This window comes from Mastomys coucha, unplaced genomic scaffold (assembly GCF_008632895.1).
Source record: "Mastomys coucha isolate ucsf_1 unplaced genomic scaffold, UCSF_Mcou_1 pScaffold21, whole genome shotgun sequence".
NCBI classification, from domain to species: Eukaryota; Metazoa; Chordata; class Mammalia; order Rodentia; family Muridae; genus Mastomys; species Mastomys coucha.
The window spans coordinates 123662564-123680045 of record NW_022196904.1 but is presented as its reverse complement, the minus strand read 5'-3'; positions in this window follow the sequence as shown (position 1 = coordinate 123680045).

Below are 17482 nucleotides of genomic sequence, written 5' to 3'. Positions count from 1 at the left end.
ACCCTGCAGGCCTATCCTGCTTCCATTCGAGTCTTTACCTCGCAGGCTACTTTGATTCTATTAGTCATCCCGCTGCTGGCCTCTACCAGTGAATTTAGTGTAGTGAGCAGGTATCCGTCATTGGCCTGTTGATAGGATTTCATTGATGCCTTTAAAGGGCAATCCTAGTTTTTCTTTTGGAGATTTCACACCTGGAAGGAAAAAAAAGCAGTTGTCAGTGGGCATTCTCAGCCTTGACACAGTCCGGGATGTTCCCAGTCCTCCATCCTCGTAGTAATAATCCAGGCAGATGGTGCATTCTGCTTTCTCAACAGCAGATCAAGGAACCCTTTAGAGTCTACATCTGAAGCCTGGAGCCTGTCAGCCCTATGGAACCAGATATTTGTGAAGATGGTCAAGTAGGTGTCTACAAGAAGTTGGCCACAGTGACTCGTTAGAGTGGCTGGCTGAGGTTACACAGCTGAGCTATTCCAGTACCCTGTAAAGAGAGTGAGAGACAAGGAAAAGGTCTTTTTCTTCCAAGATCTGTCTCTATTCTTTCCTCTCAGGAAGACTGTGATTGTGAGTTGGGACATTTCCAAGATCACTGGCTTTGGATGTGTATTTGGTCTCTTGGTTGTCTGAATGTAGATGAGAACCTCAGTTGAAGGTAGATGAATCAACCAATATGGTTGGGACCAGTTACTCCTGTACCAGGGTGATACCAAGGTAAGGAAGAGACTTCCCACATCCCCAACTTGTCCCAACTCAGGATGGGGACAAATAGACTTTTCCAGAGGCCAGTCCTGGCTAGTAGATATTTTTTTCCTGGGAAAATAATTACTGGTGGCAAGGCTGCCTGCAGGATCAGTAGGACCTGTGTTGTCCCAAAGGGCTCACTGGATTCTCAGAGGGAATGTGGGATGAGTGGAGTATGGAGGGTGAGCCTAACACAGAAACAACTAGAGAATGAGACCAACAAGATATGCAGAGATGGGGGCTTGTGAAATCACATGAGCTTGAGTGGGAATGAGTTTGTGTTGCGTTAAGGGTCCACAAAGCTTTGTTTAGAAAGAGTCCTCTTGGCTTTGAGAGTGTGGTTTGTGGACAGTGTTAGAGCCTCCAGATGCTTCTGTGCTCTTGAATTCCCTGATGATGAAAGAACAGGAAACTGTCTCTACTAGCTCATGTTTCTACCATGTGTAAGGAATCTGTAGGCAGAAGCCATAGAGGGAAGAAAGCACTTGGCTTATTGGGCAGGTCATTTCCTTCTGTCATAAGCTAGCTGCCACTAGCCTGTTCTGTATCCTACTGTATTAGGCTGAGAACCACTGATCACACCCAGAGACTTAGTTTCTACTCTGGTCAAAGCATGCTCTTGGTTGGACTGGGTTCTTATCAGGAGTCATCTAGGATAGCTTAGGCTAGCAGGTGGCCTTCTTGGAAGTGACCTACCATTTTGACATTGTCTGTGATGGGTGAGCATGATGGCAAGGCTCAAAGAGACTTCATCTCAGGATTGCTTCTTGCAGCTCATATGGCTTTCCTGTCATTATTAAATTAATATAATAATCCCTGAGCATTATCCCACCCTATTGATCAGATTTCCTACAGATCAAAATACAGATGAATTTTCATGATTTAATGCTGTTTAGATGAATTAGTGATTCTATAGAGTTTCTGATTTGATTCAAATAATTTTAGAAAGTTTTAAGAGATTGTTTTGCTAAAAGGATGTAATAAAGTTGGAATCAAGAATATAATGTGCCCACTCCTCATATAGTAAGTAAAAACTTCATAATAAAAAATAAAACGAGCTTTAATAATCACACTAAAAAGAGAAATAGGCTTGGGACAAATTTGTGTTCAAGGAAAAACATCTAGATCCAAGGATAAAGCCATAGGTGTGCACTAAGCAAGAACTGTTGCTTTGAACTTATAATGACCACTTAAAATGAAACACTGCATTGAACTTAATATTAACTTCCTTCTGTATCTCCCATTTTATCTCTGAGTAATTTTCTAAAGAACTTTTTGTCTAAGAAGGTATTTAAAAGGCCAGAGAAAAGAAATAAAGTTGTTAGTTGGATGGTTTGGCTTTGGGGGGCTCTGTGCCACCCACCTATCCATCCATCCATCCATCCATCCATCCATCCATCCATCCATCCATCCATTTGTTGTAGGTATATGTGTATGTGTATAAACATACATGAATAATTGTGGAGTTGATTGAGGCAGATAGTCGGACCCAGCCAGAGTGTGGCTGTATGAATGTATATGTGTCTGTTCATATTTGCCTGTGTAAAGCAAATTTTAATTCTTTTTCTTTCATTCCTCTCTGATTCACAAAGAGTTAACCAGCCTAGCCAGAGAGGCTTCTGTCTGCCTCAACAGAGATGGTAGTAATAGCAATATTTTTTTTTTTACTTAGTTCTCCATTGCTAGGCAACAGGTGTTAATTGCCCAAGCCAGTGGTTTTTATCCACAGAGTAAGCAAAAAAGTTTTAAGGATTCTTTTTAGAAGTTATCAGCAAGCATTCAATGTAGTTATAGAGCTAGAAGGCCAGAGACCATCAGTCTTTAAAGCTACTTCTATGTCGAATGCCATATTCCACTTTAAACCATTCCAGGCTGGATTGGCTCCTGGCAAGTTCTCCTCATCTCTGGCTGCTGGGTTCTGAACAATCTAAGTTCACCTGCTGTTATGCTTTTGTAAACACCAGTCTTCCTTGGTGGGGAACAGTAGTGCATTGGAAAGCTGCATTGAAGAGGAAAGCAGCCCGGAGACCCAAGCAGCCAGTTTTAGTAGAGATTCTGTTGGATCTGTGAGATGATTGAAACCACCTCCTAGGATCCTGGCAGTGGCCAGGAACCCTTGACATGTAAGAAGCTCATCTATGCTTGCGATCAGTTTTCACAGGCTGCCTGCAGCTAGGAGCTACCCCCACCTCACTATAAAGAGACTTTCCAAGAGCCTCCTACATACTGACCATGGCCATTACTTCAGGTACTAGGACCAACCTCCAGTGGTCTACTGAGTACTTGACTGTTAGATAGGACTGTGGCTACAAATAATTAACCGGTGGTTTGTGAAGCTCCTTGTTTCTTGGTGTTTTAAGAGCCTGATGACTATGAGTTTGGTTAGATTGGACTTGAAATGCTAACTGTCGTGGTACTAGCTATTTAACAAACTATCGCTAAATAGCTCTCATAGCAGTTGATGAGCTAGATGCTTTACAAAGGTCTGTGTACATAGTTCTTGACATTTTCCTGATGTGTCTACATTTAACTTGGCCAGGCTTTAATCAGACCCCTTGGAGCCTTTTCTTGGACCTGCTTTGTCTTGACTGTTCTCTTGTCTATGACTTGCCCAGTCTTAGCAAGAATCTCTCTACCCTTGTTATCTGATCAAATTCCTCATCTCTCAGCTTTGAAGTCTGAATCCTTGGCCTTTAACAAGAATCTTGTTCATCCCATTTAGTAAGAAGTACTGACCCTTGATGCTTGTCCTTGTAATTTTTTATGGCCAATTCCCTTACCTTACCTCTTGGTCATAAATCCCCCTTGACCTCGTTTGGTTTAAAGTTGAGCTCACTTGCTCACTTTCTCCCCTGTTACAATACAGTTCAATCTATTGCCACAGTCTTATAGAGGTCATCCTTTGATGTTTTTTTATCATGTGTCTAAATCCCCACTCCCTTTAATAATGCTACTCTCCAAGGTGAATAAGACAATATTGTCCCCTCTATTCTAATGAAACGGAGTATCCTATTGTTCAGAAAATTATAATACTGAGACTAGATCCTGGAGCCTGGCTTCTGATTGGCTATCTCTCTGTAGGCTGTGTACACTCTATCTTCCACCCACATCTCTTCTGCCAGAAGCTTTATGTCCTTCTTTGGATTTACTCCTGCTGACAGTAGAACCCACCACAAACAGATGGAGGTAGAGAAAGGGCTCCAAGGATTCATATTTACGTCAGCCTGACTGGATTTGGAATCATCTAGAGGACATATTGCTGGGTGTGCCTATTGTAAGTGTCCCCCAGAAAAATTTAAGTGAGGAGAGAAGACCCACCCGAAATGTGGGCAGCACTGTCTTAGCAGGCTGAGATCTTGAGACTGACTTAGAAAGGAAAAGAAGGCATCCAGCTGAGCACCCGCATCTGTCTGTCTCTGCTTTCCGACTGACTATGACACTTATGACCAGCTGCCTCAAACTCCCACTGTCACACCTTTGTCACCTCAATGGATCACATACTTGAACTGGTAAGCCAAAATAAACCCTCAAGTTGCTTCTTCTTGGGTACTTGGTGTCAGCAGTGAGAAAATGAACCACTGTAGGGACCAGTCATTTGGTGGCAGGGAGGAAGGGAGAAGAGCAGAAAGGCAGCTCTTGGTTTCTTGTTGTCCAGGAGTTTTCTTGAGCAGCAGGGGAAGTTGTGGCTTTTTCTTTCTGTTTCGATAAATACGCAGGTGTCTTCACCCCAACCAGCCTGCATTAGCAGAAGTAGAAAACACACCTCCAGCAGGCTGTGTGGCTGTATGTTTAATTCCTGTATGCTTCATTTTCCCCTTGTGTTCAATGCAGGAAGCAGCCAGTATAAGGCTGATGATTCCCATTGTAGAATGATGTGAGCCTAACATTCACCACCACTTTGGATTTTGGAAATGGGGTGGGATAGACAGGGGTGGGGAAGAACCCTATCCCTGGCAGAGTGGAAATCAGAGATGTACCTCCTTTTTCTTGGTCCCTTTCCTCTCTGTCTATCCATATCAGCTCACAGTAGGATTCCAGCAAATCCGTCTAATACTACAGAGTGATGGCTACAGTTGACCATTCTGGGATATAAGGCCAGCAATGAGGAGCTAGACGCCAACATGTTCTTATTATTGTTCTTCTGCTTAGCATCATCCATGTGTCCTGTGACGCAGTGATGGAAGACACTTGAATTCTGTGTTCAACTGACTCTCCAACCAGTGCCAGGCCACACTTTCCATGGACATTGACAAGCAAATCAAGGTTCATTTACTTGCTTGTCACAAGCTTTCCCCCTCATTGTTGCCAGCAGTTAGGAGTCCCTGTCACTCCCTTCCAACTGTGGGCACACATTTCCCATTAGAATACAGTGTATTCCTTGAAAGAGAGGCATTATCTCTATCTTTAGATCCTTGGTGATTAGCATCTAAATGCTTAATGAACAGCTGTTGATTAATGTGTGATTAAGTTTCCTGGATTAAAACTCCCAACCAGGAAGGTCTGGAACACAGTCGGAATTCCAGCCTTTCTGGTGACTGAAGGGTGTAGTATGGTGTGAGAGAAGGAAGCTGTTTTGCTTGCTCTGCCGCGCCCCCACCCCCACCTGAGACAGTAGCCTTGCACCTGATTTGTGTGTGTGTGTGTGTGTGTGTGTGTGTGTGTGTGTGTGTTTGTGCTTATTTGAGACAGGGTCTCTTATTGACTAGGCTTACAGACTCAGCTCTATTAAATGGACCTTGAGCCCCAGGATTTGATTGTTTTCTGCCTCCTCAGTACTGGTATTTCAAACATGTACCACCAAGTGTGGGCTTTCTGCATGAGTGCTGGCAATTGAACTTTGGTCCTCAAGCTTGCAAAACAAACACTTTAGTCACTATCCCTCAGCCTAGAAGCCATACTCTCTTGAAAGTTGTTTTCAATACATACCTAAAGATCTATCTGAGAGCTCAGGGAATATTATTCTTGGTTTGTTTGTTTATTTATTATTTGGTGTGTGTGTGTGTGTGTGTGTGTGTGTGTGTTTAGGGAGTGTCACAGTGCACATGTGGACACCAGAGGACAATTTGCAGGAGTTACTTCTTCCCTACCATGAGGGTTCTGGAGATAAAACTCAGCTCATAAGATTTGGCAGCAAGTGTATTTACTTGCTAAACCATCTTGCTGGCCCAGGAATACTTTTTGTGATACTTTGAATGGATCGTCTTATCTGAATGCATGGATTTGAATGTAGACATTTGCTCTATCCTGAGTGTGGAGTGATGACTCAGGGTTGGATGTATATAGGTCTGTCTCCTGGCTATTCTTGTGCCCAGTTCACCCCTGGGTAGTATGGGGACCATCTTGGGGTTGGAGTGTGGATACTCTCTTCAAGGTGCCTGGTGTTCACTGTCACACACTAGTGTTGTTCATCTCATCTGAATACCCTAGGCTGATCTCCCAGGTACTTTCTGAGCAATGACAGAAGCTATCTTAAAGAGATTTCTTAAAATCATTTTAATGAAGTATAATGCATATTCATTATAGAAAAGAAGGGGAGTAATTGGCTTAGGGATCCCTCACAAATGGTTCATCATGAATATGCATGAGTATGTTCTTACCACGGGGCTTTCCTAATATGAGTGCATCACATAATACAAAATTTACAATTTTTATTAATGTAAACATTTTAGTCATTTTTATATAATAATACTGTGTATGAGTATGTATATGTGGTATGATGTTCTTATGTGGGCACAAGTGCAAGTGGAGGCCAGAGGTTGATGCCAGGAATCATTCTTGATTTCTCTGCACTTTATATATTGAGGCAGGATCTTTTTCTTGAACCCAGAGCTTGCTGACTCACATTGTCTAGCTTACCCTGGGGATTCTACATATCTGCCAGCAGAGTACCAGGTGAGCTGCTGAATCTGCCCAGAATTTACATGGGTGTTAGGGATCTGAACTTGGGTCCTCATTCTTGCAGGGCAAACACTTTACTTGGTGAGCCATCTCCCACTCCTCTTTTACTTTATAGACAACATTTTATTAGCCTTTCCCAGCTCTGTCTTGGTCATGCTGCAGCTCATCTTTAACTAGGGAATGTGAGGGCTGTTTTGTTCTGAGTACTTTCACATCCTCTTTGTCTCCTTGAAAATCTTCTACTCGAAGCCTTCTAATCAGCATCAGTTCCAAGCCACTTGATTTCAGAATGCTCACTTATTTTTTATATGCTAATTCCAGAGGGCTGTTGGCATCTCTGAGTGATTTCAGATTCATTTGTGAATCTTTAGAAAGTCTCTGATTCCATCCACGGGCATTATGAACATCCCCCTTTTCTCTAGCTCTCTCTACATGATCTATTTTAGTATTTAGCATATCCTTCAATTGTTGGAAATTCAGGAGGTGCAATTTGCTCTTGATAACCCCCACTTTATGATAATCTCCTATAACCATCCTGGGCAGGAGAGGGGTCGCCTGGCCCTCTTTGGCTCTGTGATGATAGAGTACCTCTGCTGAAATCAAAGAGGCTGGAAGATCTCCAGAATCTTTTGTTTTTTTCCCCTCTTTCCTTAAGTCTTACTCCTCCTCCATCCCTACCCCACTCGATCTGGCCCGTTTTCCTTGAGTCTTGTACTTCCCTCTTGCTCCACCTAAAGTGTGTCTATTAACTGGGCATTCCTTAGTTTCCTTGCATTTTGGTCCACAGAATTTCACAAATACAATGAACTTTATATAAAGAAAAGATACTTATGGAGCTCCTACTTTACATACTCGTTCTACTTCTGGGATGTTTAAGTGTTACTCTTTGTCTGGCTTACCAAGGTCCACATGATCCTCTCATCTTATTGACAGAAGCTGAGAAGCAGGACCGTGTTGGTCCTTCCCTCCTGATGGGTCCTGGCCATCCTAATTCTTTATTTTGTCCTTAGGATCCTAACATAGTGGGCTCCCTTCTGCCATAGTTTGACTGTAAATGTCCCCCACAGGCTCATTTATTTGAACCCATTTCCCCTGGCTGATGGTATGATTTTGAGACATTGTGAAACTTTCAGTAGGTGGAGCCTGGCTGGATAAAGTGGGTCACTACAAGGTGAGCTTTTAGGTTTTATAGCCTGCCCCCACTTCCTGTCCCCTCTCTGCTTCCTGGTTCAGCTAGATTGGAGGAGTCTCAGCTACACATTGCTGGCTACCGTGCCTTCCCTGCCATCTTGGATTTATGCACATTCAAGCACTGAGAGGATTGCTTCTCTGTCACATACTGTGCCACAGTAGGGAGTTAAGTAACTATTATGTCCCTGCTCTAGGTGAACTTTTGTAACTTGCAATGGAAGAGTCCTAGGAACATGTGAACTTTACTGTAAACTCTTGGAGATTCTTCCAAAGCTAGAATATGAAATGTAGTTCAACCTGAGTACTTGTTTAACATGGAGGAAAGGAGGGAGAGGAGGGGGAGGGGAAGGGGGAAGAAAAGGAGGAGAAAGAGGAGAAAGAAGAGGGAAAAGCATAGGAAGTTTCCTGCATCTGCCTTTATCTACTAATCCCAACAGAAGGAAAGAGAATACTTTCTGTAGCAAATATGAGGTTAGATTGATCATAAATTAAACAGATTATTAGTGCCCAGGATTGTCTTGAAAATGTGGTTATATGGTCTGTCTTAGTTTGGGTTTCTATTGCTGTGATGAGATACCATGGCCAAGGCAACTCTTATAAAAGAAAACATTTAATTGTGGCAGTCTTACAGTTTCAGAAGTTCAGTCCATTATCATCATAGCAGGAAGCATGGCAACATGTAGGCAGACATGATGCTGGAGAAGGAGCTGAGAGCTCCTGATCCAAAGGCAACCAGGAGACATTATCTTCCAGGCACCAAGAAGGAGGGTCTCAAAGCCCACGCCCATAGTGACACACTTCCTCCAACAAGGCTACACCTATTTCAACAAGGTCACACCTCCTAATAGGGCCATTCCCTATGGGCCAAGCATATTCAAACCACCATGTAGTCTTTCAGCATAAAATTCTTTTCAACTTGCAAATTCTGTTAGTTTTAAATTAAGGCATAAAGTGTACTAAGCCTTGGAAATTCCCACCATGAAGACTCAGATGTCTTCTTAGAATGTACCTGGCTATGTGTCCCTGAAGCCTTCTCTGGAGGTCTTTCACAAACAGCAGGAAGGTGAGAAAGTAGTTGAGGAAGCAGAGGGAGTGAAGCTTGCCATCCTGGAGGAGGCTTCTAGTATTGAGAAAGATGAGGGAAATACCAGGCTGATGGATGCTTGTGCTGTGCCATCCAGTGCATCTTCCAATGCCCCAGAGTCAGGGTGACTGCTTGATTGTATGGGGCAGGAGTTTCAGTGTGCAAGTCACATAGGACTTACATTAGAATAAAGCATGGGTGAGCATTAGCGAGCCTGGCCAAGGTGCTCTGACCATCTTTGTTTCTCAAATGTTTCCTGTCCTCTCTGGGACCCAACTTATCCTCATCCCAGTGTACATGGTTCTATGCAGTGACAGGACTTAGTTGACATCAGTGTCCTGATTAGTATCCTGGAACTAATTGACTCAGTCTCTTTATCCCTCATTACAAAGCTTCTTTAAGGGAATTTAACTACACTTGGGCCAAACCTCCATCCTTTACCCAGTTATCTGTGATAATCTGCCTCCATATGACTTAGTGACCACTCCTATGGAGAGACCAACTACTCTCAACTTGCTTAGGAAAACAGTGCAAAACCACCACCACCACCAGAAAGCAGGCATGGTACTTCATGCCTATATTATCATGATGTTAGAAACTGAGACAGAAGGATTACCATGAATTCCAGGCCAGTCTGGGCTAAGTACAGAGTTTGTAGTCAGCCTGTGCTACACAGCAAGTTCCAGGCCAGTCTGGCCTGTGTATCAAATTCTGGGGTGGACTGGGCTATAGATAGACACTGTATCAAAAAACAAACAAACAAAATACAAAAAAACCCTAAAACAAATCAAAAAATGTAAAACACCAAACAAAAAGAAAAACAGTATAAATAAAACCTGGTACTGAAGCTGTTGAGATGGCTCAAAAGGTAAGAGCATCGACTGCTTTTCCGAAGGTCTTGAGTTTGGATCCCAGCAACCACATGGTGGCTCACAACTATCTGTGATGAGATCTGATGCCCTCTTCTGGTGTGTCTGAAGACAGCTACAGTGTATTACACTGGAGTGAGTGGGGCCAGAGTGAGTGGGGCCAGAGCGAGTGGGGCCAGAGCGAGTGGAGCCTGAGCAAGCAGAGGTCCTGAGTTCAATTACCAGCAGCCACATGATGGCTCACAGCCATCTGTACAGCTACAGTGTACTCATACACATAAAAATAAATCTTTATTTAAAAAAAAAAAACCTGGTGCTGCCTTTGTACATAATGAACATTTCCATAAGAATTTTTTCTTCACCATAGAAAATGGCTTACTCTAAGTTTTTCTTAAGCAATGCAAAACCTTCCATGTATTTCAAGGATGACCCAAACTATAATATCCTTGACTTAAAGTGAGTTATGTGGGAGGATGTCTGCTTGGTTTGATGACTCAGCCTTGAACTTCACAAATAAGCCTGTCTTGTCTACAAGCTTACAAGGCTGACAAGGCAGCCATAGTTTCTGCAAATGGTAGCTACTTCTTAGAAGGTTGTTAAGTTGTTCTCATTCAATGCATGTGCATGTCATGTAACTCTTGAAAGAAACCAGGTGGAGGAGCAACAGCAAGATAAAGGAAGCCAGGGTGTACACACTGGAGAAAGACCTACTACTCTTAGCCTGGTGGCTTTTTTACAATGAATTGACTGATAGAACAACTATAGGACAAGGCAGAAGGAAATAAACCTGAGTGGAAGCCTATTTATCAGATTAAAGATCACAGTCTGGGAAATGCTCCGTGGACACAACAGACTGAGATACAAGACATAAACATGTCCTTGTGTCTACCTAGAGGGAGACAGGTAGGATAGAATACAAAGGTGTCTTAGTCAGATTTCTGTTGCGATGAAATACCATGGCCGAAAAAGCAAGCTAGAGAGGAAAGGGTTTATTCAGCTTATACTTCCAGATCGTAGCGCACCATTAGAGGAAGTCAGGACAGGAACTAGCAGGGCTAGAGTCTGGAGGCAGGAGGTGATTCAGAGGCCATGGAGGGGTGCTGCTTACTGGCTTGTTTCCCATGGTTTGCTCAGCCTGCTTTCTTATAGGACTCAGGACACCAGCCCAGGGATGGCACTACCCATGAGTTGGGTCCTCCCACATTGATCACTGATTGAAAAAATGCCTTATAGTTGGATCTCATGGAGGCATTTTCTCAACTGAGGTTCCTTCCTCTCCGATGACTCTAAACCATCCTGTAGAAAACATGATGTGGTGACTGTGGGGATCTACTAGGAATAATGTACATGGTTGACTGTGGTGTTTAGTTTTTTCCTTTGCCTTGAGTAAATATACCCATCTTCTTATGTCTTTCTGCTGTTATCTTTCTCTTGTTGTTAGACACAGGGATAGAAATGGTGTTTGAACCTGGAAAGATGGTTAATGACTGCATATAAAGTGTGTTTTATGTAAGTTTCATGACAACCACAACACAACAGTCTAGAATTGACTAGAGAGATGGGTCATCAGATAAAGGCACTGACTGTCATGCCTGATGACCTGAGTCTGATCCACATATTGGATGGAGTTGCACTTTGACCTCCACACATGCCCAGTAGCATGAACCTGCACTCTCATGTACAACACACAAATACACCCTTGGCTATAAGAGGGGGAAAACAATACTCTAGGGACAAATGGAAATTAAGAGACCAAAGGTAGCTGTGATGGCTAATCTTGACTGTCAACTCGTTCTGACTTAGAGTCCCTTAGGAGACAAGCTTTTGGTACTGTCTGAGGATGTTTGCAGAAAGGTTTAGCTGAAGAGAGGAGACCATCTCTGATGGTGGCTGACAATATGTATTCACCTCTTAAAACTAGCTAAAGGCTTCAGATATCTTCTCTTCTCATGGGGGGAGTCTCTGTGAATGAGGTGTTCACCTGGTCTGGCCCTGCATTTCTCAGTTCATTCCAGCTCTCCAGCACCAGCTTGTTTTCTTCACTTCAAAACAGGGCTGCAGTCCGATTTGAATTTTAACTGCAAGGTGAGGTACAGTCAGACCTGTGGCTGAGGTACAGGCAGACCTGGATCAGGGAAACAGAAGCCAGGGCAGAGAAAGCACAGCTGAAACCAGAGAAAGGAATGCTTTGTGAGCCATGGACAGGGAGGAGAAATTGAATCTGAGGCCCACTTCCTGTTGGTGACAAAGCTGGCTGGGAATACACCATTGGAGCTACTGGGCTGAGAACCTGGGGAAAACACAGGACGGAAGACAGTGTTTACATGGTACAATGGCCTTGCCCTAAGTAGTGTGACTGCATGCAGCAAGTGAGAAAGGAACCAATTCTTCCAGGTGGCTTTATCTTCTGGATCCTCAGCAATCATGCTGCAGGGCACTGTAGGTTTCCCAGTCGGGTGTGAGATCACCACAAACTCAGTGGAGAAATGGAATCTGCTAGGGAGAGTGGTGAGCTCTACTGAACTTTATCCCATCAGTTAATCAGAAGCCTGTTGTCTCACAAGGGAGAATCCTCGTGATTGTTTAGGTACCAAGTATCCCTGCAAATGCCCATGTATTGAAGGTTTGGTTCCCAGTACAAATAGTGTTGGGAAAGTGGCACCCCCAAAGTGAAGTGACACTTCACACAAAGTGACAGGTGAAGGTCAAGGATGAACCGGAGCATTCACCAGCAGCAGAGGAAGAGGAAGAACAAGGAGTTGGAATTGGTTCAGCCAAGTTCTTTGGAGAATGCTCAATAGCTTCAGTTGACCTCAGAAGCATGTTTCAATAATACAAGGGGTATCAGACCAGGGTCCTGAAGCCAGTGGTTAAAGCAAGCAAGGAGAGCAATAGAGAACTACTTCAAGAGCTACTAACATGCTATCTACAAGCTCTCTCACCAAGCTTTTGAAGTATGACTCAGACCTATGCTCTGTGAGCCATTAAACCCCATCTCCCAAAGCCCTGCAACAAAGACAATCAATACCTGCACAGAGCAGGTGGGAAATTGATTTGAAGAGATTGGCTGTTGCCATGTTCACCTTCATATACATACCCAGAGGCTGCCACGGTGACTAGATGCTGTAAATACCATTCATGTCCCAACATAACCAAGACTGTCTAAACCCTATGGTTCCTTTGCTTAGGAGAACACCCTTCTTAGTACCTATGTTCTTGATACCCTATTAGAATGTGTTCTTCATGATGTTTGACAATGCAAAAAATTGGATAGGAGGTATGTAAGGACAAAGTATAGGATGAAGGGGATCTAATGTGGAAATTGTAACAAGACACTCGAAAACAGCCATGAATATACCTGCTTGGGTAAGAACTAACTAATGTTCAGAAAATCCAGGTTGGGTAAAGGAGTTTGGGAAGATGGCATTGGGGCCAACCAAGAGTATGGACAGAGAAACAAGCATCCAGATAGCTGAGTGATTAGCAAGTCCCAGATGCAGGTGAGCTTTCTTTGAATTATTTGGGTAAGCCTTCCCTCCACCCCCTGCTATGAGGAGGGGTCATGCCATCTTCTTCTTGGTTAATGACACGTCCTTTTGGTTTCTTCATATTTTAGTTCACATGCATATTGGTTGGTTTTTATTATTGTTGTTTTTGACACAGGGTCTCTATATAGACTTGGCTATCCTGAAACTCACTATGTAGATCAGGCTGGCCTTGAACTCGCAGAGTTCTGCCTGTCTCTGCCTCTAGAGCTGGGATTGAAGGTAAGTACCACCACACCTGACTACTTTTATTATAAAATTTTCAAAACCATTTGTTTGTATTGCTTCTTCCCCCTCCCTGCCAGCTCTTCCTCCTGTCCCCTTATGGTTCCATATCACATGTTCTGTTTCCCCTTCCTCGATACCTTTTCCCATCTCATAGTCCCCTTTCTAGTTTCATGACATATTCCATACTCACACCACTGCATACCCACAATTATACATGCATATAAAAGTTAGAAGATAAGATCCACATAAGAGAGATATTTGGCTTTTGTCCTTCTGAGTCTGTTACTCAATAGGTATAAGTATTCCTAGATCTATGCTCTTTTGTGTCATTTTAAAAAGTCCATTCTTTTTTTACAGCTGAGTAAAATTCTATTGTGTGTATGAACCACACTTCGTTACCCATGAGTCATTTCCATCCCCTTGCTGTTGTCAATGGAACAGCAACAAACGTGATGTACAAGGATTTTTGTGATAGGATATAGAGTCTTTGGGGATATCTACTGAAGAACGGTATAGCTGGGTCATCTGATAGTTCTATTTTTAGTTTTTTGAGAATCCTCCATACTGATTTCCATAGTGACCAAACCAGCTTATGTTCCTATCAGCAATGAATAAGGGTTCCACTTCCCATAAATTTTCATTATTTGTTGCTTTTTTTTTTTAAATGATAGCAGTCCTGACTGGGGTGAAGTGGTATCCCTAGACAGTTTTGATTGGCATTTCCCTGTTGTGAAAGCATGTGAGATAGTTTTAAAGATATTAATAATTTGTGTTTCTTCTTTTAAGAATGGCCTGTTAAAGTTTTGTTTGTTTGTTTGTTTTGGGAGGTAGCTAGTGTTGATTCATGGGAGTACCAGGAAGTCAAAATTCGGTTCACTTCAATTGCCACTATTGATGTATGAGGATGACCTATTGAGCCACATCTTTCTCTGTAACTATCCTTTTGAAGAAATACCTGGGTTATCCAACCTTGGCACCTTTTTTAAAGTGAGTCCTCTGAGAGGTCAAAGAGGTCACTCACCAATCATGATAAGACTTGCTGGCATGGGGTGTGGGCTGGCTGAGAGGTAGGGACATATAGAAAGTCATTTTCCACCATAGCAACCAGGAAAAATGTACACACATTGACCACCAAAGAGCCTGGCTTTATCTACCAGGTGCCCACTAGCTCACACTTCAGGTCAGCTATTCTGGCCTGTTACATGAGATGGAGTCAGTACTTAAGGTTCACAGTGGCTGTGAGTCAATAAAACTTTATTTATGAAAATGAGGAGGTTAAGCTTAAAATGCCCCTTGGGATTTTGCTGATAAGTATTATATTTCAGAAACATGTTTGTATCAACTCATTGAAAAATTCATTTAACTGTATACGAAAACACAGCTGAGAGAAAGGGTAGATGTGTTTGTGTGGAGATGATTGGAACAAGTGGCATTTCCACTCTCAGGCCACGGTGCTAGGTCTCTGTCCTTTGTTCCTCTAGCCAGGCTTGTAACCAGAAAGCTTCCTTGTATGCACTGGTGGAAGAAGGCATGGCTGCAGCACAGAAGGGAGAGGGAGGTAGCAGCCAACGAAGTTTTCTTGTTGAGTAAAATTACTCTAGGATATAAACAGGAAATTGAGTTGGATATTTCCGGAAAGTGTCAGCTGCAACCCTCCCTCCTCCTACTCGTTGAGATCTACTCTCTAAAATCAAAGGCAATTTCTAAAATCATGGCTTTTCTTTTTTAAGATCCATTAGAGACATTGGAGGGAAAATAGGAAAACACCATGCGTTGTCTTCAAATAACTCTCCTCCCAGTGGATCTGAAGGAGAGAAATATGATTTCCCCCTTAACTGTGGGTTGCTTTGGTTTTCAGCAACATTAGAAGTGGCTTTGAATATTTAATCAGAGCAGTTGGCACAGCATTGAACACCCAGTGGGTGCTAAATAAATGATTCTCGATTATTTGCAGAAGTGGGAACAAGTGAGTGATGGAGATGAACATGCCAATATTGTTCCTGTTCTTGTTGTTCTTCCCCCACCCCGGCCCCGCCTCATGTTTGCTACTTTCCAAGCATCAACTTACCATGATTTTCCAAACACTCTAAAAGAAGTAGGAGAAAGTTTCCATGCACAATAGAGAATGTGGTATATAGAACTACCAGTTCCTTTTGTTGCTGACTTCTTGGGAAGACATTAACAGATGTTTAGTCACCCCACATGATGACAGAACCAAGAAATGACTCTACCCACTGGTTCTATCTTGGAACCAGTGAGTTCATTTGGGTTAGTAACAGCGGCATAGATGAGGAGTTCCTTACAGGAATGTGGGTCACTCAATCATAGCCACATTATGAAAAGACCACCCAGTATGGCCAGCACATCCTATAGGCAGTTCTACCAGAGGGTCTACTCTCCTTATCTAGCAGTTGCTTACTGCTTATATATACCCATGGGCAAACCTATGAGTCTCATGACTTTCTGAGCTTCTGAAGTCTTAGGAGCCTCAGGAATATCTCCAGAGTGGGTGTTTCAGGTAGAAGGAAATACCTGTATAACATCTTTTATTTCCTATATCTACTGAACAATGCCTTAGATTTTTTTCTTGTTTCTGTGATGAAAGATGCTGCTGACAAAAGCTTTTTCATGTAGAAAGGGGCTATTCTGAGTCTTATCTCATGGGTATATAATCCATCATGGTGGGGAGTCAAAGCAGCAGGATTGTGAAGCTGGTTGGCCTCCTTAAATTCACACTGAGGAAGCAGAGATCAATGCATGCTGCTTGCTCAGCTCCCTTTTCCCACTTACACTGTCTAGGATCTTACGTAGAGAATGACGCCACTCATAGTGGACACGTCTTTCCATCCATCTCAATGAACACAATCAAGACAACCCCCAACAGGCATGCCCACATGTACAATTAATACTATCACACACTTACACCTGATGACTGAAAGGCTCTTCCTTTTCCACTACACTGAAGCGATCACTCAGCTGAAATATGTGGCAACAGATGGACTTACCAAATAAACTCACATTCCCTTTCTCTTACATTATAGAGCCCAGGGTTTTGTTGCTGTCTTTTCTTGGGAAGGCATAAACACGTTTAGTCACCCCATGTGATGACAGAACAAAGCAACGACTCCACCCAAATCTAGCTTGGAACCAGTAAGTTTATTTAATGGACATAGCACTCTTAATCTGTATCTTCCATTCTAGCATGCATCAAGCAGGAGCTAGCAGAAGTGTATGTGGGTTTGCAGTGGTCCTCTATGGCTTGCACACATCTGTTTTTGTTGAAGGATGCTCCAGCAGTTAACCCTTGTGCCAGAGGGAAACTTTAGTTCCTTCCTGATGAGTAAAGCATCCATAGATAAAGTGTCACTCCCCTCCTAAAGGAAGACTTGGTTATGAATTCAGAAACCCACACTCATCTGTTTTTGTTGTAACCCAATGCCTTTTAGATCAGCCCAGGCCTTGCAGGAAATCAGTTTTGAAGCTGCATAATTAGAACGTCTTTCACAGTCATAACGGTAATCCCACTAGAGATTAAGAATTCACAAGCATGAATTTCTGGCACCAGGTACCCACAGTTCCCCTTCTTTTTGAATAATTCATCATTTAAATACTTCAATGCATATTCTAGGCAACCCTGTATGTCATATCCAGGATAAGGAGAATAAGAGCCTTGTTCCCCATCTGTCTCAACTATAAACACGTTTGGGGCTTGTTGATGTGACTTTGATGTTATGGGATACTAATGGCAGTTTTAGTCACTTTAGGAACCAAATTAGAAAAAATGTGATTGAACCTTCTACAGGACATTAGCAAAAGAGAAGTCTAACTTTCATAGTGTATGACTTGTTTGCTTTAAGGAAAAGAAGAGAAAGGGCTGTTCAAATCCCCCAAACCCATGTAAAGTCAGGTCTGGTAGTGCATATCTATAA